General features: G+C 42.7%; 1 long non-coding RNA gene across 3 annotated transcripts; it reads right to left on the bottom strand.

Annotated features, from left to right (window-relative positions):
- Window positions 1-1,828: 1,828 nt before the first annotated feature.
- LOC149747731 (uncharacterized) lies at window positions 1,829-17,242 on the bottom strand. Of its 3 annotated transcripts, none has more exons than XR_016395425.1 (3): window positions 15,449-17,242; window positions 12,216-14,819; window positions 1,829-2,786 (listed from the first exon to the last, which is right to left on the bottom strand). It is a non-coding gene; the product is annotated as an uncharacterized LOC149747731 (long non-coding RNA). The 3 variants fall into 3 exon arrangements; XR_016395426.1 differs by having other exon boundaries at window positions 15,494-17,242; XR_016395427.1 differs by lacking the exon at window positions 15,449-17,242 and adding an exon at window positions 15,035-15,394.
- Between the last annotated feature and the right edge of the window lie 474 nt (window positions 17,243-17,716).

Raw genomic sequence — 17,716 nt, 5'->3', positions numbered from 1 at the left:
GAAGAAAACTTCAGTGTGCCTTTAAATGCCATCTTACAGATCGTTCCCATCATTCCTATGAGCTTCACTATTAAGTTTTAAAATTCTAACATTTATAAAGTACACAGAACCTTATAAAGTCCCCATTTTATAAAACTCTTGCATGTGTGAGAGGACCCAGCACACTCTTCCCTTCCCTTCCCAAACACCAACTCTGCTCCCGGGCTTTGATTTATCAGGACAAGTGCTCTGGCCACTCTGGTCTGAAGAACACCCAGGATGGAAAATGATTTTGATAACTAAGCTGCTTCATTTGTGTTGATCAAATATCATATAAGACTGTGCTCAAAGTATCGGGAGCTGAGACAAGTGTCAGAAATCCATCCAGTCATTCGTTGCCCACACTTCCCCCTTAAAGACATCCTAAGGAAAAGGGCATGGCAGGGTGTGGCTAGTCCACAGCTTTCTTCCACCAAAAAGGAAAGACTCAAGCTCAGGAGAAGAGTGCAGCCCCGAGTGTTGTCCATGGACCAATCCTGGTTACACACTGTTACCATCTTAGGATAAGTAGAGAAAGCAAGAGAAAGCATTTAGACACGTGTATAGCAATTTGACCTTGTCAGGACACCCAAGCACATGAGCTTGTATTCCACAAATTATCAGTCTGCAATCAACTGAAAAAACATTTTTAATGGCCCATCGCCACAAATCATTTGAGAAGCACTGCCTGAGAGAGAACGGTGTATGTAATCCAGTGCAGCCTCCATACACGCAAGATGGTAAAGATGGTGCCCATTGGGCAGAACTTGGACTTCTTGTGTTCTGACTCCCCTTCTGTCTACAGGAAGCTAATGCAGGGAACCGGAGCTAATAGGACCAAAGGCCCAAACCCACTCTCTCAACCCCATTCCTTCAAGGGTACGTTGAGAGAAGTATGTCCCTTATTACTGGCTCATAATCTAGCAAAACCAAAGAAACCAAAGCAAGGGAGACTGAGAAAGAGATTTCTCAGGAGGGCCCGGCCTCATTTACAGACACATGTTGGACTGTGGGTGGGTCAATCACACGCTCTTCCAATAGAAAAGTCTGTTCATTTCTAGCACAGAGACAATAATCTCTGTCCCATCCCCTCAGCAGACATAATGCTGACTCAAACTGTGATATTTTTAAGCTATTTGCATTCCTTCTTCAGAGCAGGAGATTTTATGTTTCAAGAGTGACTTTTTCTTTAGGACTTGTCACCTAGTTTTTCTGGGACCAAACTCTACCAGGATACATTCATCCTTCAGGAGCAAAAAAATTGAATTTTAAAACATTCATTCATCCATGGACTACAGAAGAAATAGTCCTGGGAAAGAGGCACCATGAGCTGAGAGGTATCGAACTGATTAACAAGAGCGACAGATCACAGGAAAAATGAAAAACCAGCCAGCAATCTGCACAAGCCCCCAAACAGGGGAAGAGATGAGAATGGATTGTTTAAACCAGAAACCAGAAGTTAGCACCTGTTAATGACCAGTTTGTTGGCTCACAAGCTGTTAACACTCAGACAAACTGGTCGTTAAATGTGGTCATTACTTATTTCAATGCAAAATTTATTAGAGCCCCCATTGGAAGATTTAATGGAAGGGCAGCTCTCGCCCTCCACACCTGCTATACCCGGAGGAAGCTGGGAGCCGGCCTCTAGCTGCTATGTCTGGATTTAAAAAAAATAAGTAATAATAATAATAATGGCCATCCTGTCACATCAATTACCGATTTCTTTCAGCAATCAGAATGTTAGATGAGTCCTGATTCACAGCTGGATACCTAATAAGGACCACTTGAGTCTTCATTACTTTGTGGGACCATTACGGTTAAGTGAGCATGGTCTGCACTCTTTACAACCCCGCTGCAGGACTCACTATTATTAGACAGACTTTCGATTAAGCTCAGAACATTTTTTTCATCTTTTCAGGCTTTTGCAGATCACAAAAAATATAAAATAAAATAAGAAGAGAGAGGGCCGAGGACTCACAGTGCTTACAGCAACAGAGGCGGATGGTGAGTCCTGGGAGAGGAGATGTGAGTAGCATTATTTTGTCTCAGGCTGTCCCCAGGATGATGACAGAAAGGGTGGCCACCTGGAACCTCAAGGGCCGGAAATTCTCAAAGCAAAATCTTTCCCACCACAACACCTAAATCTACGTTCATTTGTGGATTTTGCAAAATAATGCCTGGGGCGGGGAAGAAATTAAATCTCAGGAGCCTCAGCCAACACCGGTTAACAACTCGTGTTTTTTATTGAGGGGAAAGTTGACCTTAGAGCACTCTGTGCATCTCAGAGAGCGATCGAAAGTGCATGAAAACACCGGCCCCTTTTCCTTACATGCCTCTCGTACTATGGCACCAGAGCTGCCGAATCTAGCCAATAAAAAATCCAGGGTTTATTTATTTAAAAAGATAAATAAATATTTGTTTCAGATAAACATTGAATACTTTTAGCATAAATATGTTCTGTGTAATATCTGAGACATACTTATGCCAACATAAAATAGTATTCATTGTTTCATTGACATGCAAATTTCACGAAGCCACCCTGTATTTTATCTGGCCACCCTCGAGAAGACCCTTGGCTTTTGGAGAAAATGAAACTCTTTGGAGTTAGTAGCTCTTCAAACTGGCGGATCATGTAAATCAACTGGGAGATTATCAGGTGAAGATTGTGCCTAGCGAATCTGTTTTGTTGAAGGCTTTGAAGAAGATGACGATGATGACGGGCCAGCTGAGAGGGGGGACCAGTGTTCTACAATATGTCTGCATGACTCCTGTAATTAAGGAGAAAGTGGAGGGTTAATTGGTGAACTCAGCACTGACAAAGGTTGGCCTCCCAAGGCCCTACAGAGCCCTATTCATTAATCAAAGTTCCTGAGTTCCCACCAGGAGCAGGGATGTGTCCTTGGGGAACTAGAATCCAGTAGGGGGAAGAGACAAGGATTTAGAAGACAGACATTGATAGAAGGTCTTCTGCGTGCCAGGTACCACACTGGTGCTTCTACATCCATTGTCACAGTTAATACTTACAGCAGCCCTTTTTATGTAGGTGCCGCTATCCTACTTCTACAGATGAGGAGCCCATAAAAGCTTAACTTGCCCAAGATGAGGCCATTACCAAGTGCCAGAGGGCACGTTCATGCCCAGGTTGGTCTGGCTCCAAGCATTTGCTGTTTGTACTACAAGCTCATCATATCCAATAAGCGCCAAGTGAGTGGAACAAATTAAGTACAAGAGACAAGCATCTTGATACTTGGTTCAAGTGTCACTCTGGCACTTCCTAGCCCTGTAACCTTGGGCAAATGACTTAACTTCTCTGTGTTTCCAAAGTTGCTGCTGCTTTGCAACTGCCATCATTGCCACTCAGAGAAAATAAATGAAGAGAATTGGGGTGTAAAAATACGTTCACATCATTAAAATACAGAAGAGGTCAAAACAATGAGATCAATAGAAGAGAAACTTCTTCAAAACCTGGGCTCACGGAGTCAGGATCCCTTCCATTTTGAGCTCATCTGCTGTGTGACTATGAATAGCAGAGTCCCCACTTAAGCCTTCTTTGCAGAAGATGTCCCCACAGGGAGGGCTGTCTGTGTCTGGACATCCAGTGGTGGCCCCCAGAGCCTCTCCTATATCTTAGCAGTGGAAGAAGCGTGAAAGTATATAGGAATTAAACACATAAGCACTTGGGGTTTTACGGGATGGAGCTTATCAGATTTAAGGCTGATGGGCTTTAGAAAAGCACTTCCTAAAGTCAAAGTAGCCTTCGTATCCAATATTTCTAGCCCAGCAATCATTTTCCTCACCTGTAAAAGGTACTTCAAAAATTTCTCTGAGGATTAAATGAGATAATATATTTTAAATGCTTATTGCAATGCCTGATATATAGTTAAAGCTCAATAAATGTTAGCTGCTATTATTATTACAAGTTCTCTCCTACCAAACTGTGAGCTCCTTAAGGGCAGAAAACTATACTATTCTTCGCTTGGCCAACATTAGCACAGTTGCTTACAAAGAGAAAGCACCAGGTGGGTGGGTGGGTGGGTGAGTGGATGGAAAGAAGAAAGGAAGGAAGGAAAGATATATGGGTAGATGAATGGATGGGTGGGTGGATGGATGGTTGGATAAAAGGATGGATGAATTCAAGAATGGATCTTCTGGCAATGATGACTGGGAAAATCTTCATGAAGAAGGTAAGAATCAAGCTAAACTATTAAAGGTAAACCATATGACAATTTCATGGTTTCCTACGTGCATAATACTTTCATTCTTCTTTTTCTTACTTCTATAGATGGATTATAGGATACCAGCCTTTTCGAAAAATACCAGTCAAAAGGTGTAGACGATCAGCACAATGCTATGCACCTAGTAGATGCTCAAAAGATATACTAATTCATTCAAAAATATTGGTAATTTACCTTTTTCTCATTGGGAAGAAGAATTTTAATGTGACTTATACCATGTTTAAATCCATAATATTCTTTAAGATAAAACCATATCAAAGCAAGTGGTCAGGAAGGAAAAGAAGAGTTGGTGTTTTTATTCTGTCCTCAAATTGCCTGGGTTTCCGAGATCAGTGTGATTGCTGCCCTGGCTTCATTTAACATAGAATAATTGGGCTAGTAAAATTTTAAAAGTATCTTTTAATTTGCTCCAGTCTGTGCAAGCTCAAAGAAGAGGGAGAGTGCGAGAGAGGATATGACCGGGATAGAAAAGAAGGACATAGGGAGGAGAAAGGACAGACTGTAAAACAAGGGCCAGCCGGCAACAGACATGAAAAAGGGCCTGGCAGAATTAAAATAATCAGGAACTAAGAGGAAAAACCAAGGGTTCAGAAAAAGTGAAGAGGATTCCATTAATAATCATTTCAGAAGGCAGTAGCGGGTAGAACACTTGCAAGGGAACGAACAGGAGGGAGTGAAAATAAAGTGAACAGCTGCACATTCCTCTCTCGATCCGCAGCGGTCACCACAGCCCCAAGCTCTTGACCTTGCCACGGAAAGGGCTCCTGAAAGCACTAGCACAAGGCGGACCAGCCCCCGGAGGAGGGAGCTGAGCCCAAGGAGTGCCGAAGACCTACTGGCCCCTTAAGGGTCGAGGACATCACCAACACGCCGGGGCCACTTTGTGTGTAGACAGAGGTGGCAGCCTACCCTAGTGATTTTGAGGGTCCAGGCCCTGCACCCCAGAGGAAGAATTCCCTAACTTGCTGTCTGACACCTGCAATTCCACAGTTACAGATTTCTGTTTTGTCCAGTTTCTTCTTCTCAGTTACAGTGAAGATGCTCCTAGCAAATAGATATGAAATGTACCAGCCATCCATACTTATTGTGAATGAGTCCAGCAAAACATTTTCTGAAGCTACCTTGTTAATAAGACGGTCAAGAGATGCTGAGCCCCAGGGTGCCTGCACCAAGGTCCAACAGGTCAAGGAGAAGGTTTGAGGCACCCAAACCTGCCAGGATCCTTTTCCATTCTGCCTGGCCACCATCTGGTGCTGACGTCTCGTCCCTAATGGGGCCCAACCCCAGCGGGTCTTGCTAACTGCTCCCTTAATTGTGCCAACTTTTGCTTCCTAAAAGAGAAAAATAACCCCCAAGTATCTCTCCGTTGGATATTTGGGGGCTATTTTGATTTAAAAGAGCAAATGAGATTGAAAGGTAGACACAGGCTCTTCTTCAATACAAAAACTCATTAAAATTCCCCTGAACTCATCTTCCTAAAATGAGTATGTATCAAGAATGACAAACTATTGATCATTGTTAGTACTGAGTTATGGGCACCTTGGGGATCATAATATTCTCTCCACTTTTGTATATGTTTTTAAATCGCCACAATAAAAAAGGGAATAATAATCATTTCTTAAAGACTATGTTTCCAGTGAATTAATTCCACTGAATTAAAATGAATGAAGAGTAAACAATTCCTCCATCGCTTAGATGTTTTACCCATTCTCACCCCAACACAAAATGCCTAAGTGATCGGAAATACTCGGTTGCTTCTGCCTGGGGGAGGGGGACTTTGCTTTCCATTTCGACGTCTTTATGACAGGTGGACGCTGCCCGAATGCTCCTCCCTACTCAGCCGGGGCTCCCGCCTTTTCTCTGACTCGTTCATGAACTTTGCCATTTGCCATCCTCAGGTCTTCACTTTTAGCCTCTTATTGCTAACTCCATTCTTCTTCCAGTTTCCTCATCCCAGCCTCCAGCCTTTGCCACTGGCTACTCTCTTCAGACGTCAGGAATCTCTGTTTCACAGATTCCCTGCTTCTCAGCCCCTCGCTCTCCTGCTAAAGATGCTTCTTCTCTTTTTTTCTCCCCTCAACGGCTGGTTTGTTCATCCTGTGTGATTAATTAATGCCTCGGCTGGCTCAATCTTATCACATGATCGCTGGCATTAATTAACCCTGCGGAGTCTTTGCCTTGTTAGACGCAAAAGGAAAAGGATTGCAGCACTGATGCCCTCATGTTAGAGAGAGAGAGAGAATTTATGCTGATTTCTCAAAGAGAGAACTCACAACCAAACCACATCAAAAAGGATTCCTAAATTAGCACGCATGATTCCTTGGGGCATAGAGGGCAAACATATTCACAAAATTCACAGTCAGCAACAACAACACCTTTAATAAGGATACTGTAATTTCTGTATTTCATTTGGAGTCTTCCACAAGAGTGACTGTTTTGGGCTAAATGTGAAGGTCAAACTGCAAAATAAAGACCAGGTGTAGAATCTCCACACGTGACCCAGACCAGTTCTGACTGAGCAGGTGTCAGTCATAAAGGCCTCAGAGAACCAGGGTCCAGTCTGACCCATCTAAAATCTCTGTGACATCAACACTTATGTTCACTCTGGTGGTTGGAGAGTAAAAGGACCTGCAAATGAAATAAAAGAAGCCAATTCTATATTCTATTAGGGCTTATAAAAAGAAACCCACCTCCGAACGTAAATTGGGGCAGCCACTATGGAAAACAGTACGGAGGTTCCTCAAAAAACTAAAAATAGAGTTGCCACATGATCCAGCGATCCCAATCCTGGGCATATATCCAGACAAAACTCTAATTTGAAAAGAAACATGCACCCCTATGTTCATAGCAGCACTATTTACAATAGCCAAGACATGGAAACAACTTAAATGTCCATCAACAGATGAATAGATAAAGAAGATGTGGTACATATATACAACAGAATTCTACCTAGCCATAAAAAAGAATGAAATAATGCCATTTGCAGCAACATGAATGGACCTAGAGATTATCATACAAAGTGAAGTAAATCGGAAAGAGAAGGACAAACATTATATGATATCACTTATATGTAGAATCTAAAATATGACATAAATTAACTTATCCACAAAACAAAAACAGACTCACAGACATAGAGAACAGACTTGTGGCTGCCAAGGGGAAAGGGGGTGGGGGAGGGAAAGAGTAGGAGTTCGGGATTAGCAGATGCAAACTAGTATATACAGAATGGATAAACAACAAGGTCCTACTGTAGAGCACAGTGAACTACAGTCAATATCCTGTGATAAACCATAATGGAAAAGAATATGAAAAAAGTATCCCCGAAATTGGCAGAACTAATCTATGCTGTTAGAAGTCAGAAGTGTGTTCCTTTGGGGGAAGGGGGAGTGGCTAGAAAGGAGCATGAGAGGGGCTTCTGGGGTTCTGGTCATGTTCTATTTCTTAACCTGGGTGCTGGTGATGAAAGAGGATGTTTAGTCTGTGAACAAGTATTGAACTGGGTGCTTATGATCTCTGTACTTTATGAATATTATACCTCACCATAAAGTTTTCAGAATGAAAAAAACAATAATGGTGATTGGAAGCACACTGGAATTTCTCTTCCCTTAATTGGATAAAGGTTCCTGAAACGCTAAAAGAAAAAAAATAATAAAATCCACCTCCAAGGTGGCAGCTGGGAGGATAAACTTGCTATAGATACTCTAGAGAGGAGGATTGGAATTCCAAATGTCTCTTCCAGGGACAAGATAAAATCAATCTGCTTCAACTTTCACTATCTCTATCAATTCTTTTTTAAAACTCTTTCATTCAACATTATGTCTGTGAGATTAATCCATCTTGATGCAGGTATAGTATTTCATTTTCTAATTGCTGTGTACTATTATAATTATGTACAATTAAATATGTTACAATTTATTATCCGTTGGGCTATCGGCATACACATGGCTATTAGGAATAAGACTGCCCTGAAGAGTCTTGTATGTGTACAGGTGTGTGCCCATACATACCCATTCCTGTGGATGCCGAGGCTGAGGTCCAAGGTCACATGAGTATGCATGCATGCTCAGCTGTGGTAGACACTGCTCTTAGCCATCTAACAATTGAGTAGGCCCTCTTAACAATTATCCTGCATAATTCCTCTTCTCCTAGCTTTGAACACCTTCACCTTCCCTTATGCATACCTCTTCCTCCCAAGATTCTTACCTTGACTGCCCCCTTCCCTCTGTATCCTGTGCCCCGTAGTGACCTCACTTCTTCTAACACATGTAACTGACCTTCCATTTCTTTCGCCACACGCCGACTTCATGTCAAAGCATCAGTCATGTTCTTGCATCTTCTAGCTCAACACTCACCCCTGGATGTTCTTCCAGTGTTTGAAACATGTCCAGTCAAACCCCTCTTCCTCTCCCTCCCACTCGTCATTTCTCCTTCAGACCTTCCTGGTTTGAAACATGTCCAGTCAAACCCCTCTTCCTCTCCCTCCCACTCGTCATTTCTCCTTCAGACCTTCCTGGTTTGATTACCCTTCTCTTGGCCATCTGGGCTGGTAACCTTGGCGGTCCAACATCTAGATGGAATTTAAATCCTACTGGTGGCCCTTCTACCACAGACCTCAAAGGGGAATGGATTTCTCCTACAAGACAGTTCCAACTGTTAGTTTATTTGAAATGGCTACCAAACTGAGAAATAGCAGAAAATGATTTTTATGTTTCCTATCTCCCAAATCATAAGGAAACACCATTTAACGGCTGGGAACCTAACCCACTGTCTTCAAATTGCAATTTGTAAAGGAACATTTCTCTTTAAGAAGTGATGTCCGGAAAAGGGAAAAGGCGGTTTATATAACATTTAAGAGCATGGCTTTGGATCAAATAGACCTAGGATTCAAGTCTGGCTTCTGCCACCTTCTAGCTGTGTGACTTTGGGTAACTTACTTCCCTCTCTGAGCCTTGGTTCCCTCATCTATAAAATAAACGGAAATATTGTTATGTTGCCCATTTGCTGTGAAAATTAAATGAGATCAAGAGACTTAGTACAAGGACTTCCCTGGTGGTGCAGTGGTTAAGAATCCGCCTGCCAAGGCAGGGGACACGGGTTCGAGCCCTGGTCCGGGAAGATCCCACATGCCACGGAGCAAATAAACCCATGAGCCACAACTACTGAGCCTGGGCATCTAGAGCCCGTGCTCCACAACAAAAGAAGCCACCGCAATGAGAAGCCCGCGCATCACAAGGAAGAGTAGCCCCCGCTCGCCGCAACTAGAGAAAGCCCGCGCGCAGCAACAAAGAGTCAATGCGGCCAAAAATTAAAATAAAGGAATAAATAAATTTTTTTTTAAAAGAGAGAGACTTAGCACAGCACCTACCGCGTCTATACTCATTAACTGTGGTTGGCAGCTGTGTTGCCAATTCTCTATGTGGGAAAACTGGATAAATCGCAACTCGTTCTGTGTCCCAGAGAGGTTACCACCGGACAAGCAGCAATTTCGAAGTTCTAATTTCTTTTACTTTGCTCTCTAAATAGCTCAGAAGGGATGGCGAGGCGGTGAAAAACATTCTCGGGCTGGTCAGTTTGAGGTATTTCATTTCGCGGATCTGTCTGGAAAGTGCCAGCTCATTTCATTGATCAGCGGCCAGCCCGCGGCCAGTGTTGGAGTTTAAGTTACTATCATCCTAAACTAAAGCTGAATGGGATCCTTAGGAGCCAGAAGCTCCGACAGTCTCCATCGGAGACACAGCTGCGGTCCGCAGTCAGGCTTCAATCCATCGGAGATGCAATTTGCATTTGTGCCAGACTCCCTTCTCTCGGGATGGAACTTTCTCCACTGGCTCATGGATGGTCTTTTGCAGCTGCCTCAGATGGTACTTTCTGCAGAGCTATCAGTGCGTACGCCTGTAGCTGTCTGTCCTGTCTCGCCCTCAAAATGCCCTGTCTTTTAAAGTATAAACAGAACCCAAGCAGATACTGTGTCAATCCGTCAATCAATCAAACGTACATCAAGCATCTGCTAAGTACGGGGCCAGGAACCTCACGGCAGGAAAACACACAGGTTCTCCAATCACAAAGCCTGGGAAACTAACAATACAGGTGAGCTTGTGGCTCAAGTAGTTACATGTCAAGATACTAACAGGAAGGAGAAGTCACTTCCGGATTCATGGATTCCAGACACAATGGTAACCAATCCCCACTCCTCTGACACAACCAAGAGCGGAACTCTACACAGAGTGGGTGACTAATAAACGCCAACAAATAACTGCTAAGGGTGCATTCTTAACATGTTCTTTAATTATTATTCTTTCTTTCAGAAAATCTTTCCTCCTTGTGAGCAGAAGTTTAGATGCTGAGTCCTCACAAACTAAAGTGATTTATCATATGACACAGCAGAAATATCGTAAGTTTGTAGCTAGTAGGTAGGTAATAACTGAGAGTCAAACCCCATCCTACCTACCAGCCATAAATCCTGAGCGAGTTATTTAACCTTCCGAGCCTCAGTGTCTTCATCTGAAAAAAACGAGTGAACAACATCTCTTTCACAAGATGACTGTTGGGTTTAGAAACAGTGTAAGTAAAGGATGCAATGGTACAGAAAAGTGCTAAATAAAGTACATCCATTAACATTACTCTGTTGAACAAAAGTAGTCCAACTCCCACCCCTCCAGCTCCCTTCCATGGTGGATGAAGCTCCCAGCTGAGCCGTGCAGGACTCTGAGCTCGGAAGACACCCACAATAATTAACAAAGCTCAGGATTCTTTTGGCCCTATCTCATCTGGCTTTCCTAAAAGGAAAAAGAGAAAACGCAATGACAGGCATTCAGAAACTGAGAGAAACTGAACAAACTAAAGCTCCCCCAAATACTCCATGAATCCCTGCTCTCGTAGAAGCTTCCCTGCCCAAGTTCGCACCCACATTCAGTCTTGAGTTACAGGAACCCACCTCTGGCCTAGGGCTATCCATACGTCCTCTTTGTAAGTGACTCTGTGTGCAACGGCAATTATCTCTAAGAGCTTGTATTTTCCCATTGATAATTGTTCACGAGACCGATTGCACCGAAAATCAATAGAACCCATCAGAAGGATGGAAAGAAGCAAATCTCTTCCATTCAGTTACATCGTCAGTCTCACACCAAGATTTTTCATCTCTCTAATTTTCCCAATTCCAACAGATCTTGCAGGGGTTGAAGTGAAATGATAGGAAAATACACGTGTTCCACCACAAGTCACATGGATGCTACTGGCAGAGGCTGAAATGTGGAGGCACACACATAAAATACGCATTTTCTTCCCATTTGTGCATCTAACCAGCTCTCTGGGTTGCTGTTTCAGGGCCGGGCTTATACCAGGTCCAGTGAAAGATGGAGAGTCCCACTTTCTGGAAATGAACTTGGACAAAGTTCTGGAAAGCAAGGCCAACACAGCGTGGCCAAAGTTCTGATGAGCCAGAAAAGAGAGGAAATGGCACTTTCCTCCTCGGATTCATGCAAAAACCTCGGTCCTTCTAACTATTCATGGTCTGAAAACATGGTGCAGCTGTCCTCAAGAGCCATCCCACTCCCACGGTGTCACTCCCAGTCCGAGCTGACACAGAAATCAGACCCAAAGTGAAAGCAAGGGGGTGGCCTCTACCCTAACCGTTCACAGATGGAGAAGGGACGCACCATAAGTGCTCTCTCTTGTTTCAGCACTATAAAAACGTCGGACTAACCCATGAAAGATGGAGATGGAGGCTCACGCTGCCATGAGGAGGCATGCCTGCCTCGGAGCAATAAACTCATTCCCACGGTATTATGAAAATGGTTTTATTGCAGTGGGTTACATTTTTGCCCCCTCTGCAAAAAATTACTGCTTATCAGCGTCACAGAAATCACGCTAAAAAATCCCCACCTTTTCTCTCTTCTAATACAATCCCTCCCTCTGGCCAGGAACTTAATAAAATGGAACATTTCATTATTCCAGTTTGCATACCTCTTTTGAAGCTGAAACTGTCATCTCGAGTGAGTGCTCGGAAGTGGCCAGTGTTAGGCTAATTTGATTGCCCCTTGCGTTTGCTCAGACACCACCTGAAGGCTTGAAGAAGCCACTCAGCGTCCAGGCCTCTTGCTGGACTGGATTTGGGAGTTGCCATGGGAAGGAAGTCATTCAAAAAGCAGTACTTTCTGATTCCTTCAAAGTACAGTTTGGATACGGCTCTTTCATGAGCTATTAACTGCCTGTCAGATGCCTTAAGAGAGGAAAACAAAACCAGGTGTACTGAGAATTCATATATTCACAAAGAGCTCAGCCCAGAGAGGCCTCTTTTTCTCTTAAGGCTCAGTGCAGTGGTCTGGGCAATAGGAATAACCAGATTGAAATGATCACCTCTGACACCAGCCATTTCCGAGGAGAACCTTCTGCTGTATTCAGACAACTGAGCCTCAATGGATTAACACACCCAATTGGAATCCTCAGTTAATACCTTTATGGGGAGTATGAAATCTCGGGAGGTGTGCAGAACCTCAGGCTCAACCCCAGATTTACTGAACAGGAATCTCCAGTTTTACCAGATCTCTAGGTCATTTGTAAGCATAACAAAGTTTGAGAAGTACTAGTTTATACAACAGAAGCAATACTGATGGCCTCACTCTGGCCGCCCAGGTTACTCAGCTAGTACCCAGTTAGTACTCATGTTACACCCTGCTGCAGTCACAACAACCAGGAAGGCATGGTCCTGGCCTTCTGGGAGTTCAGCATCTGGGTAGACCACATACAGAGACGGTTAGTGTCTACAAGGAGTTAGGCAGCCTTGGAAAGGGGCCTCACAAATCTACAGACTTTAAGTGGTGAGCATCAGACCCTCCAGCACACCTGCCTCCCTGTGTGGTATGTGGTCCCCCAGGAAGGCAATCAGATCCTCTGCCTGTGGCCTCTAAATGTCTCCCACAATCCTGTCTACCCAAACCCAGCAGTCCAAGCAAGCAAGAGCTGACTCCAGCTCTTCTGCCTTTGAGAAGGCCTTGACCATTGCACCTCCCAGCAGTCCAGCTCTCTGCAAGCTTCTCTAGAACACTCCTACCACACAAATACGGGTCATTAACAAAATGAGACCCTCTTAACATAGCATTCATCCCAGTTATGCTTTGAGGCAGAGACATTTAGCCCTCACTACGTGTCCCCCACATCTCCCAGTTCAGATGCAGTTAAGAGGGGCACTGTGGCTAATTATGGTCAACGAGTTGCAAGCAGAGATGATGTATGTCACTTCTGGGATGAAGCACTGAAGAGCTGGTATGCCGAGCCCTTCCCATGCCTCAGGAACCAAAATGGAAGATGTGTTCCAGATAGCAACAGATGCAAGCAACCTAGATGTCTTGGAAAGGAGCTTCCTGAAGAGCTACAAGTTGAACCACTAGTAGAATTTTCATGAGAAAGAAATGAGTCTTTATATGTTAAGCCACTGAGATTTGGGGATTGTTTGTTACCGCAGCATAACCTAGCCTATCCTGACTTATACATCTTTGAGTCATCCTTTTTTTCCATATTAGCTTCACATGAAGAATTCAACTTGACTTTTGCCTAAAATGTGGCAAGAAGTGATTGAACATAGCAAGGACTTTTCCTCAGGTTTTCTCAGCTAAATGCCTTTTCTATTTTCTAATCATTATTTTTTCTTAAAATAAAATTAGAAAATAGAATGAGATTTGCCTTCTTTATATGATGTTTTGTATTATTGTCCATTTTCCATTGAATTACTGTCCCAACCTCAAAGTTGAGAAAGCTGTTGGCACTTGGACGTGGTAAACAAATGTGGTCCCCACTAGATTCAATGATTAGATCTGAAGTAGCAAATGAAAGCAGTCATTTGAACAGGTCAATAACCACATATTGGGGGACAGTGGTTTTCTAACCCAGGTTACAGGCTGGAGAAAATGTGGAGAAAATACCGTGGTTATTCTTTTTCCCATCCACTGCGTAGACATTATGCTACAGCGGCAAGCTTCTCTTTTTCTAGGGATAACAACTCAACCTAGGTTTTCTCTTTTTCCAAATACATTGATCGACTCTTGATAAGAATTGCAAGTCGAAAAGCTATTTAATGTTGTAGGAATATCCACAAGATAAAGTCATGTTGTGACTTTAAATAACATGTAAATAATATTTAAACCATCTGCTCCAGAATCATCCTATCTGCCTGCCAAAATCCTTTTTTGGAGGAATGAGCTTTTCCTTTTTTCCTTTTAACTAGCGTTTAAAATGGAAAAAAACTCAGCCCACTCCCACAAGAGATACCCTAATAAAATCACTAGGTATTAGCAATCTGGCTTCAAGTGCCAAGAATCCAGGGTAATTCTGATTTAGGACTGAAATTCTGCCCTGCATTTAGCTTGTTGTGAATGGTGATGGGAAAAGCTCATACTGCTTGGTAGGTCAGAACACCCACTGTTAGGAAGTCTTTCAGATAATGGACCATTTGAGATACAATACCTGGGCAAGGTTACATAGTCTGAAGAGAGGGAAGTTCTACTAACCCATTGGTGACAGTTCAGGAGTCAGGCTTTGAAGAGATGTTTTCCTTGCTTCCTGCTTGAAAATCTATAATCAGATAAAAAAAAATGATAAGACCATAGAAGTGAACGGAAAATATTTAATTGTAGAAAATGTGAGTGAAGCCATCCTAAGGAAACAGAAACAGAAGAAAAAGAAAAGAAACAGAAGAAGGAGAAAAACAAGACAAAGGGAAAAGAGGGAAAAGTTCAAGGAAAGAAATCTACAGAGACAGAGACTGAAGGATAAGAGATTAGATATACCCCCAAGATATGCTGCCCTGTGCACAGGGATTGTGTTTTCTATTTTGTGCATTTCCCACTCCTCTAAAACCTAGCAGAGTGCTGAGGACCCAGCTGCTCTGGACTGACAACATAAATTGAACTAATGATCTTCATTCTACTCTTGGTTCATGGAACCGGAAACCAGTCTAGTTGAGGCAAGGAAATTCTGGATTGAATCATGAGTCTCATGACCAACACGGAACAAAAATTCCCACAGAAGAATCATGGAGCTAAATGAAACCCATCTGCCAGTTACACAGAGTTTAGCACTTCCCCGGCGTCCTTTACAGCTATAAAGACCTGCGTGATGTAAAAAGGAAGAAGGAAAAAAAAAAAAAAGTCCTTCCATGGTCTTCCTGACAGCTGGATATGAAATTACCAACGGAAACATACAAAACTAAACATAAGCAGAAAACAAGATCATTGCAGATCTCTGACCGATGACAGAGTCAGGGGTTGGCTTCTGAGCTGTTACTCCAATGCAACCCAGAATGACAACTGGTGTCATGTTGCCCTGTAATATCCACTTACAATGGGCGAGGACCAGCATTACACAACCTGAGAAAGTCCATATGGACGCCCTGAGGCTAACTGTCTCAAGGTCACCCCTGATTAAGCTCCTTTTCAGTCTGCATCAACTCAGGTGTGGGGCTCATCTCCTTTCCCTGGATGGACACACATGTACACAGCATACACAGCCACCCTCACCAGTGAAGTCCATGTGAAGCACACTTTACTGAAGTGTGAAGATGGATGGCGCTAGAAAAAGTGAGCACAGACAACGTAATAATAAATCCAGAATACATCATCAATCCTGTGTTTAAAACTCTGTCAGCCTTTCTACGCTGTAGTTCCCCTTTCTACCCTGTAGTTCCCCTTTCTACCCTGTAGTTTCTCTGCTCCTTTTCCTGCTTCCCTTTCCTTTTGCCCCCAAGACAACAAATTCTCCCATTCTCCTAAGCATGCCCATTTTTTTCTCCTAAGCACACCCTCTCCTTCCAGAAACTTCCCTGAGACTTATCTTTTCAACTCCCAGTGACCCACCAGGTTATCTTATGAAACAAAGTCAGTCCTTTTCTGAAGAAATGAATTTTCGTGTGAATTGTTTTTGTTTTACACAATTTTTTAAAATATATTTATTTATTTGTTTGTTTATTTTGGGCTGCATTGGGTCTTCGTTGCTGTGCTTGGGCTTTCTCTACTTGTGGCGAGCGGGGGCTACTCTTCATTGCGGTGTGTGGGCTTCTCATTGCGTCGGCTTCTCTTTTTGCGGAGCATGGGCTCTACACGCACCAGCTTCAGCAGTTGTGGCACATGGGCTTAGTTGCTCCGTGGCATGTGGGATCTTCCTGGACCAGGGCTCAAACCCGTGTCCCTTGCATTGGCAGGTGGATTCCTAACCACAGCACCACCAGGGAAGTCCCTGGTGCGAATCATTAACAATCTTCTTGTGATAACCCATATCATTTAAAAAGCACTGGACATACAAATGACTTTACAAAACAGAAACAGACTCACAGATGCAGAAAACAAATTTATGGTTACCAAAGGGGAAAGAACGGGGGGAAGGGATAAATTAGGAGTTTGGGATTAATATATACATACTACTATATATAAAATAGGTAAACAACAAGGATCTAATGTATAACACAAGGAACTATATTCAATATCTTGTATTAACCTCTGATGGAAAAGAATCTGAAAAAGAATAAGTATATTCAGTTATAGATATATAACTACTTTGCTGTACACTTGAAATTAACACATTATAAATCAACTATACCTCAGTTAAAAAAAGAAAGTAACGAGGGCATCAATCCCTTAGTATTAAAAGAAAAATATTGAGCATTTAAGCTGACTTTCTTGTAAGAATTGTATTTGATTATGGACTGCATACTAAATGACACAGGTATTCCTGTTAATTTTTTTGTTTTATTTTTATTACTGTTAATTTTATTAGGCGCGATTGTGCATAATCATACCTAATAAAATGTAGAGCTAAAATGACATAATGTTTGAGATTTTAAAAAAATATTTCAGTAAAAAAAACGAGGTGAAACAAGTGTAGCAAAATGTTGATTACTGTTGAATCTGGGAAATGTAATATATGTGATTCATTGTTCTAGTCTCTCTACTTCTGTCTTCATTTGAATTATTTCCAAATAAAAATTTTATGAAAGAAAAAAAAAAAAAAACACTGGCCAGGTCGCTTTGATTGAAAATATCTCCCTCATTTAACACTGTGTTTTCTAACAAGTTGTCATTAGCAGTCAAATGTTCATCAAGTCTTCTGTAGCTGAGGATGTTTACAGCTATGTTTATGTCCATATCTGTATCTGTATCTATAGCTCTAATTACGTCTAAATCATAAACTTGCCTGCCAACAAATCCCAAGCCAGCAGCAAAACATTGTGTGCCTGGAGGTTCAGGAAAGAGGAAATGAAGAGGGAGGAGGGGACGGGTAGGAGGAGGTGGGGAGGGAGAGGGGAAGAGGAAGAGCCATCACCATCAAAGACAAGGTGAAGGTCATCAATGAAAATCTGCCTCTTTCACACACTCCCAAGAGCCAGTCCTGAATACAGTCCCCAGTGAATCCAGCAGAAGTCCCTTTGCCCAGGAGACCCATCCTTGGCAGCTGTCCGTGATCCCTCCCTCCCTGCA

The sequence above is a fragment of the Delphinapterus leucas genome, chromosome 13, assembly GCF_059928025.1.
Source record: "Delphinapterus leucas isolate spDelLeu-1000000601 "Yukka" chromosome 13, BTC_Dleu_Yukka2, whole genome shotgun sequence".
Taxonomy (NCBI): Eukaryota; Metazoa; Chordata; class Mammalia; order Artiodactyla; family Monodontidae; genus Delphinapterus; species Delphinapterus leucas.
Note: the sequence above shows the minus strand (reverse complement) of the source record. Positions and strands in the feature narration are given on the sequence as shown.